Raw genomic sequence first — 9,112 nt, forward strand, 5'->3', positions numbered from 1 at the left:
TAAACTTCCATTAAAAATTGAAATTTGGAAAATGTTGATCAATTTTAATATTTTTAAGCAAAGTTTTTTGGGTTTGAAATTTCCTTGTTTTTTCTTTTATTTAGCTAATTTGGGATAATTTTGTTAAATAAATGGCATATAGGGTATTATCAGAATATTGAATTTAACAGAAGCAATGACACTGACAAAGGTGATAATGACTAGACACAAACCAGGTACAGTGAAACCTTTGTTATCCGACACTCTGTTAGCCAGAAAACTTTGTTATCCGGCATTGCCCCCAGCCACAATATTGTCACATCTTCAGATGCATAGGCCTGGCTTGGTTTACCATGATTGACTTAACAATTTTTTATTTAAGAAGTACTAATCATCTTTAACTCAAAATAGAAATGTAAGACCAACTACCTCATACTACAAAACTACCAATATTAGAAACTTGAGTTTTACTATTATTATCCATTTTTTTTCCTAGGTTGATGGGACCCTCAGGGGTACGTCTAGACTACAGGCTTTTGTCAACAGAGGCTTTGTCCACAGATACTGTTGACAAAGCTTCTGTTAACAAAGAGCATCTAGACCAGTGGTCCCCAACCTTTTGAGGTTGTCGGGCGCCAGGGGGTGTGGCCGTTCGCCCGCAGGGCACCAAGGGGTGGGGACACTTGCACGCCCGGGGGCACCCCCCCATAGCCGCATGCCTGGGGCCCCCCCATAGCCACGCGCCCGGGGCCGGGGCCCCCCCTTAGCCGCGTACCCGGGGCCGCCGCTCCCCCCCCCCCGCAAGCGTCACGGGGCCGGGGCCGGCGCTTCACCCTCTGCCCCCCGCAAGCGCCGCGTGCCTGGGGCCGGCGCTTCCCCCCCGCAAGCACCGCGCGCCCAGGGCTGGCGCTCCCCCCCCCCGCAAGCGCCACGCGCCCAGGGCCGACGCTCCCCGCAAGCGCCGCGCCATGTGCCCGGGGCCAGGCCAGCCACGAGCACCTGGCGGGAACATGCAAATGCCCCTGCAGGCACTATGGCGCCTGTGGGCACCGTGTTGGGGACCATGGATCTAGACTGTATCCAATTCTGTCGACAAAAGGCGTTATTTCTCGTAGAATGAGGTTTACCGCCGTTGACAGAACTCAACGGTAGTGTAGACACAGGTATAGTTTTGTTGACAAAAGTCCACTTTTGTCAACAAAACCCTGTAGTCTAGACACACCCTCAGATAACCGGAATTTTTGGATAACCAGAATGCCCTAATCCCCAAGTATGTCACATAACACAGGTTTTACTGTACCTAGTATTTTTAAAAAATGTGTGTGAAAAGCATCGATCCACCAAAGCATCCCAGAATATTTTTAAAAGTCATGAAAAGCATTCTTTGAAAATACAGGCCTTTGCCACTTAAAGAAAATATTGAACAGAACTCCTGAACCCAGAATTGATCCCTGCGGTATCCCATTTGATATGCCCTTTCAGCCTGACTATGAAGCACAGATAACTACTTGCTGGAAAAGGTTTTCCAACCAGTTATCACCCACCTTATAGTAGTTCCATGTAAGCTGTATTTCCCTAGACTGTTTATGAGAAGGTCATGCAACACAGAATCTAAAGCTTTACTAAAATCAAGGTATGTTATATCTACTGCTTCCCTCCATCCACAAGGCTAGTTACCTTCTCAAAGAAATTTATCACACGATTTATTCTTGCAAATCCATGCTGACTATTGTTTATCACCTTATTATCTACTAGTTGTTTGCAAATTGATTGCTTAATTATTTGCTCCATTATCTTTCTGGATACTGAAGTTAAACTAACTGATGTGTAATTTCCCAGATTGTTCTTATTTACCTTTTTCTATATTGGCATTATATTTGCTCTTTTCCAGTCCCCTGGAATCTCTCCAGTTTTCCAATAGGCTTAATGCTTGTCATACTTTCCTGTTTATATATAAAAAAGATCATCTTTCAAGTTTTTATTCATTATCATGAACTATTATCAGGTAACATGTTTAAATGGCAGATATTTAAAAGTTAATGTGCATTCTAGGCAATAAAGGTATAATCCTGACTTCACTGAAGCCAAGGGAAGTGAGACTGTGCTGTAGCACAGAATTGCAGCCCAGAGGAGATGGAAGAGCAGGGTAAGTCTGGGAGCTAGCTATGGTGCTTTTGAGTCATCTTTGTATCTTCCCAATCCTGGGCTATTCTTGGAGAGACTTCTATCATATTTTAGAAAGTCTAGGGCTATCCTGCATGCCAAAGGGCTGCCCAGAATATCTGCAGTGCAACATCATGCCCAGCTCTGCTTCCAACATGCCCCCATATCAAGGCTTCCAAGGTGTTTTCATAAGACAACCTGAAGACTGTGTGTCTGCAGTGCCTCTGCTCACCAGATAGGGGGCTTTTAGGGCCCTTTAACCAGATCTAAAGGCACGAAAGGCACCAGAACACTTTTGAGGACCTCACTTTAGGAGTTTTGCCACTGACTTCAGTGGGGCCTGGACTTTGCAAAAGTGTTTGGAGTATCAGGCCCTAATTTCTTTCATTTTGATCTCTATACTGAATATTGGAAGGACATAATTTACTGTGCTGTCTGCAAGAATGCTGTCTTGAATACATATGCTTACTAATTTCTCCAAGTAAATTGAAAGCACATTTATTATGCATATGGAAATCAGCATGACAAATATGTAGTAGGAATAGATTGTAACTGTAATTGGATATTAGTTTTGTGGCTTTAAAAAAAGAAACTAAACATTATAATCCCCTCTATGGAAAACAAAATAAAAAATCTGCTAGTGTTTAGTTTACAGATATTTTTATGCCTTATAGAATGATCTTCTCTTCTGTTTGGTTTTATATTCACATCAAAATAGCTAAAATTACTCTCCTGATTAGTTGTTGCAAAACAGCTAGCAAATCCAGATATTTTTTAATATTACGGTGTAAGCAATGAAACTAGAAAACAACATGGTGAATAATTTATATAAGTAATATATTCAGTGGATTTTTATGGATTTTGCTTTACCCCTTCCTATGCAGAAAGAATATGCTCTTTCTCTTTTATATAAATTAACATGTACAGGCAGTCCCCGAGTTACGCGGATCCGACTTATGTCGGATCCGCAGATACGAATGGGGATTTTCTCGCCCCGGACGATGGGAGCGGCGGACGCCCGGTCCCGCCGCCTCCGTCCTCCGGGGCGAGAAAAGCTGCTCTGCCTCTTCCTGGTCTGCTGGGAGGGGGGGGGGGGAGAGGAGCCAGATCAGCGCCGCGTCCCACCCAGGTCCTCCTCACTTTGCTCAGCGTCTCCCTGGTCTGCAGACCAGGGAGACGCTGAGCAAAGCCGTGGAGGACCCGGGCGGGATCGCGGCGCTGATCTGGAAGCGCCGCGATCCCGCCCGGGTCCTCCTCCGCTTTGCTCAGCGTCTCCCTGGTCTGCTGGGGGGGGATGCAGCTAGTGTGCCCCCCCAGCAGACTAGGGAGACATGGAGCAAAGCCCCGGGCCTGTGGTAGAGCAGGTGGGGCGCTGCCGGTTGGTCCCGCAGCACTGCTCCTTGGTGCTACTGGACCAACCCGGCAGCACCCCAGCTGCTCTGCCCCAGGAGTCCTGATTCAGCCGCTGCTGATCAGTTTCAGCAGTGGCTAAATCAGGACACCTGGGGCAGAGCAGCTGGGGTGCTGCTTGGTTGGTCCAGTAGCGCCGAGGAGCGGCGGCGCTACTGGACCAACCCAGCAGCACCTCAGCTGCTCTGCCCCAGGCGTCCCCAAGTCAGCCGCTGCTGAAACTGACCAGCGGCTGACTACAGGAAGCCCCTGCCCTGGGCTTCCTGGCTGATCAGTTTCAGCAGCAGCTGACTTGGGGATGCCTGGGGTTCTTAAGTTGAATCTGTATGTAAGTTGGAACTGGCGTCCAGATTCAGCCGCTGTTGAAACTGATCAGTTTCAGCAGTGGCTGAATCTGGACGCCAGTTCCGACTTACATACAGATTCAACTTAAGAACAAACCTACAGTCCCTATCTTGTACATAACCCGGGGACTGCCTGTATCCATATTCTGTCTGGCCATAGGTGAGCTAGGATTATGGCATGTTGTCCTTTGCTTTGACCCTTCAAAAGCCCTGCTGCAGGTGCTCCCCTGATCTTGACCTGTAAATGGAAATCGATTTGAGTGAGGCCAATATCTGTATAACTGTTCCTCGACTTATTATATAATCCAATGCTCCAGTCTAGTTCGAGTTAATGCAAACTGACTATAAAAACCTTGCTCTGGTTCCACTTCTGTGGGTACAATACTGGGAGACAGGAACTCCTGAGTTCTAATCTTATCTCTGATACTACTGGTGTCCTTTGTGGCCTAAGGCAAGAAATACCTAGGAGTGATCTGCAGGCACAGTCTCTGATCCTGAGCTTGGATGGCACTACCTTCTATATCACTGTCTTTTCCATGGGGAGTGGAGGGTAAAACCAAACTTCAGACAACCAAAATGCAAAGGGCCAAATTCTCTCCCTTTTTCTGATCTCTTTCATGTAAATAGATCAGACCTGAGCCTTATCTAGGCAGCAGAGGATTCTCCTTGTGAGGTTAGCCTTTTATGTCACTGCTTCTTTCCAGTTTCTGGGGACATGCAGGAGATAGGAAAAGTCATGGCTGAAGGGTTATTGCTGTTTGGCTGTTCTCAACTGGTGGACAGACCTTGTCAGTTCTTTACTGGTTGGCATGGGTTACAGCAGCCTGGAGGCCATCCTAACTTATGCCAGGGTTCAGGACAAGCCAGGCAGAGAACTGAGAGGCTCTACCTTAGCTCTATGATGGCTCCCCAACACCTGCACCACAACGGAGAATGGCTCAGTGAGTCCACACTCTGGGTATGTCTACACTACCCCGCAAGTTCAAACTAGCGGGGTAATGTAGGCATACCGCACTTGCAAATGAAGCCCGGGATTTGAATTTCCCGGGCTTCATTTGCATAAACTGGGCACCGCCATTTTTAAATCCCTGCTCGTTCGAACCCCGTGCCACGCGGCTACACGCGGCACGAATTAGGCTTCCTAGTCCGAACTACCGTTACTCCTCGTGGAACTAGGAGGGTAGTGTAGACATACCCTCTGTTTCCCAGTTCATGGGTGGGACTAACACATAGGAGAGAGTACGTAGAGAGGGCTTAACAGGTGGATAGAGCTTGTTTGATAAGGATCAAACTGCAGAGAAGTAAAAAGGCTGATATTTAAATAAAAAATGATTGAGTAACATGCAGAGATTCAGTTGGAAAAAAATAAGATACAAGGATAGAAGGTACAATCACCACATTATTCATACTGGGATGCAGATAGACCTTGAATCTAGAGAGAAAAGGTGTGATTCATTCCTGCTTGAAACAAGCCCAAAGTTTCATATGAAAAGATAAATACTATTAAGAGTTGCATCGGTGCAGCATCCCTCACTCAAAAGCAGAGATAGAGAAGAGTACATAGTGTGCAATTAGAATACTAATTAAGAATACTTTAAATGGATGTAGCTAATGAGAGCTGGGTTATATCGGTCAGAATACCCATTAATTTATTTATATGTACATTAATAAATCTTTATATCATATCTGTGTCTGTTTGCATAGACAGAGTATGTATGGATACACAGATAGATATGATATAAGCACACGTTCATTCCGAGCATTTTAATATGGTTAAAATACTATGCAAAAAATGTTCACCATCTGTTTTCAATCAAAATAGCCTATTTTAGAGGGCAAGAGTGTAGTCTGGTGATTAGAGCCGGGGATTTAATCTAGGACTCCTGGATTCCACTCCTGACTCTGCCAGAGATATGTGTGGTTTTGGGCAAGGCACTGAACCTCTGTGCCTCAATTTCCCCATTTGTGAAATGGAACTAAGAGCATTTAGTGACTTCCAGGGATTTTATGAGGGAAGGTTTATGCCATTCATGTTTATAAAGTGAGATCTCCTTGTATCTCAAAGTGTAAAACTGAAGAGTATGAGTCACTTCAGTAAATAAAATGAGATTAAATATATATGCACATGGGAGCCTATTTTTCATGAGTACCACTACATTTCTCACAAAAGTAATGCAAAATAAAGGTGCTCAGCACACTGAAAGCCTGACTGATAAGAGGCAGCAAGTTTCCGCAGGCTTTGGAAGCAATCCTAAGTGGGGGATATGGACACAATCAGAGTGGGGCCTGAAATTCTGCTCCCACCCCTTATTTGAAAAAGGAGAATGCAAATGGATGAAGGGGATTTTCTTTCATGTTTCCTTTGGCTAAATCCTGGGTCCTACTGAAGTAAGTGACAAAACTCCCACTGACAGCAGCAGCAGCAGCACCTGTGATCACATGCCAGCCTGAGTGTGAAGAAATGGGCTGTGCCCACGAAAGCTCATGATACCATCTACATATTTTGTTAGTCTATAAAGTGCTACCAGACCATTTGCTTGCTGTTTTTTTCTCTCTCTCATGGATATGATCAGCTTTTCCTCTGCAGTGACTGCTCATGGGGCCCTGGGCCAGGTGTAGCACCAGCACTGAAAGCAAGGAAAGAGTATCTTCCTCTTTTCTCCATGCTCCTCTGCTGGTGCCCAGTCAGGATGGAGCTTCCAAAGAGAAAATATGGAAGAGGATGAGGTGTTAGTAGCACCAGCAGGTAAGAGGGCTAGAACCAAGGGAAAGGAGCACAAGGGGAAGCAGGCTGGAGAGATGAGATGTAGAACAAGGAGCTCAAGAAGGGGTATAATGTGAAGAGGATCAGAATGGGAGAGGCTTCCACCCAGGCAGTTTCCCAAAGCTCCAAGTTCTCTCTGTTCGTCAATAACCCTCTCAGACTCCTCCTTCCTCCTGCAAGTGTCCCATGACTCCCTCAGTTCCTGCCACCCCTCCTCCCACACACATCTTGACATGTCTGTGGGGTATGCAGGATAGCACCTACAGATCAGCCCCCTACCCCCTGACATAAATCAGTGGCTGTTTTCATGTGGTGAGGAATGCCATACATGGAGGTACACAAAACATGGCAGCTGTGGGATTCAGCAAAGGAGAGAGGAAGAAATGTATTGTATTTCTGGCTTTCTCAGGTTGAACATAGAAAAGTGGCAGTGACAGAAACATGCATACTAACCACTGTTGATATATTTTAGATAATTTAGTATTCTAGTGTTTTATTGCTAGTAGATACATATAAACATATAGGTGTAAATGTAAACTATTTTTATAGCACTCCATCAGATACAGCATGTGGGTCGTCATGATAAAATGTTTGACAGACAATGGGATGCACCCTAAGTATTGTTACTGTTTTATTGTTTATTTTAAATGGGGCCCCATCAGTGTGCTAAGAATATATCTATTAATGCTTATAAAGAGAGGCCTATTGTTTATCTCTGTGTGGTTTGATACAGATTTATAAGTGTTTTAAAAAAGGACAATCCATAGAAATATAGCTCTGTTAGCTTTGCATATTTACTGTACATATTGTTTTGCCTTGGACAAAAGCATTTCTTATCAAACAGAACACAGAACCATGTAACCAAAGACTGTGTTGGAGAGAGAGAATAATTGAGCTGGACACAATTTGTGGGAATTGTACTCCCACTTCTGACAACATAAAAAATGTTGACACTCGCTGGCCTTTGTAAAAATACCTGCTCTTTGGATCCCGTCAATTTCAGAGAGAGAATGTGTTCTTCTTAGCAACTATTCATGAACAGCTAGAATGTGCTTTGCAAGCCTAAGGTCTTTCTTGGAATTTGCTAGACTTTCCAATAATAGAAAAGCTCTATCATGTATACACATCACATTCACTTTCAAATGACCTGAGTCAGAATGCTGAAGGTTACAGATTTGCTGGCCAGGGAAAGTTGTTAATATGAAAGATTTATTTTTCCTCAGTTCCAGGACCTTTGATGAGTTTAATTCTTTTTTAAAAAGATAAAATTACATGCCAAAACAAGACAATGTGTTGCTTTTAATTTCCACACTGGCAAACCGGTCGTCTTAAACATTTTAACATAAATATTTATGTAGCAATAATGAAAGAGGCTATATTAATAACACTGGAAATTGAAGTCCTCTATCACCAAAGTAGGTACTGTTGTAATATGCTGAGTTTGTGTATGATTATATTGTCCTCTTGTGTCAGGTTCACAGAAAGGATAATGGACCGTCTCCCAGTGACACACACATCAGCTCTTCTTTAGTTCACTTGTGGGAGTCCTGTGTTTTGAAAACTGAAGGCCCAAAGTTTTGTATCAAGCTCTTGTGTGTATGAGAGAGAAGAGAGAAACACACAGGAATTGTATCAGTTTTCTGGAAAATATAAATTCATTACCCTGAACAGCTTGGGCAGTAAATTTAAACACACATCTTGTAGCAATGGTTCTCAATTGGGGTAGGCATACCCCTGTGGGTATGCAGCAGTCTCCCAGGGGATACATCAATTCATCTAGACATTTGCCTAGTTTTACAACAGGCTATATAAAAGCATTGGTGAAGTCAGTATGAACGAAAATTTCCTACACGCAGTCACTTGTTTATATTGCTCTCTCTCTCTCTCTGTGTGTGTATATATATATATATATATATATATATATATATATATATATATATATATATATTTTAGAGTGTTTGTGTGTCTATCTGTCCATGAGTCCATCTATCTATCTGTTAATCAGTTTGTTCAAGAACTCCTCCTAAATGGTAAGAGCTGGGACCAACAAATTCAGTATATAGCTTCCTCTTATCCTAATTTAAAGCAAGTACAGGGTTTGGTTGTGCCAGGACAATTGGATGCATCTGGAATCTGATTGTTTTCTATCACATGAAAAGGAAGGGATCTGATAGGAGGGACAGTTATGCTCCACAATGACCACAGAGGGCAGCAAGTTCAGGGGACATTTATACTGCAGAGTGACCACAGAGGGACAGCCTCATAAGAAAGAAAGCAACTAGTTGGGACCAGGATTCTTCATATTGCTGTCCGTCAGGGCCGGCAGTGCAGCCCTTCCCACTCAGGAGGAGCTGGCAGCAGTGGCCAGCAATGCAGCCTAGCCTTCTCTCTCTCTCTCCCGCCCGCCCCTCCCCCCCACCTCCGAGTTGCTGCTGGCTGGGGCTGGGCAACA

This window comes from Pelodiscus sinensis, chromosome 3 (genome assembly GCF_052426305.1).
Source record: "Pelodiscus sinensis isolate ZL-2025 chromosome 3, ASM5242630v1, whole genome shotgun sequence".
Taxonomy (NCBI): domain Eukaryota; kingdom Metazoa; phylum Chordata; order Testudines; family Trionychidae; genus Pelodiscus; species Pelodiscus sinensis.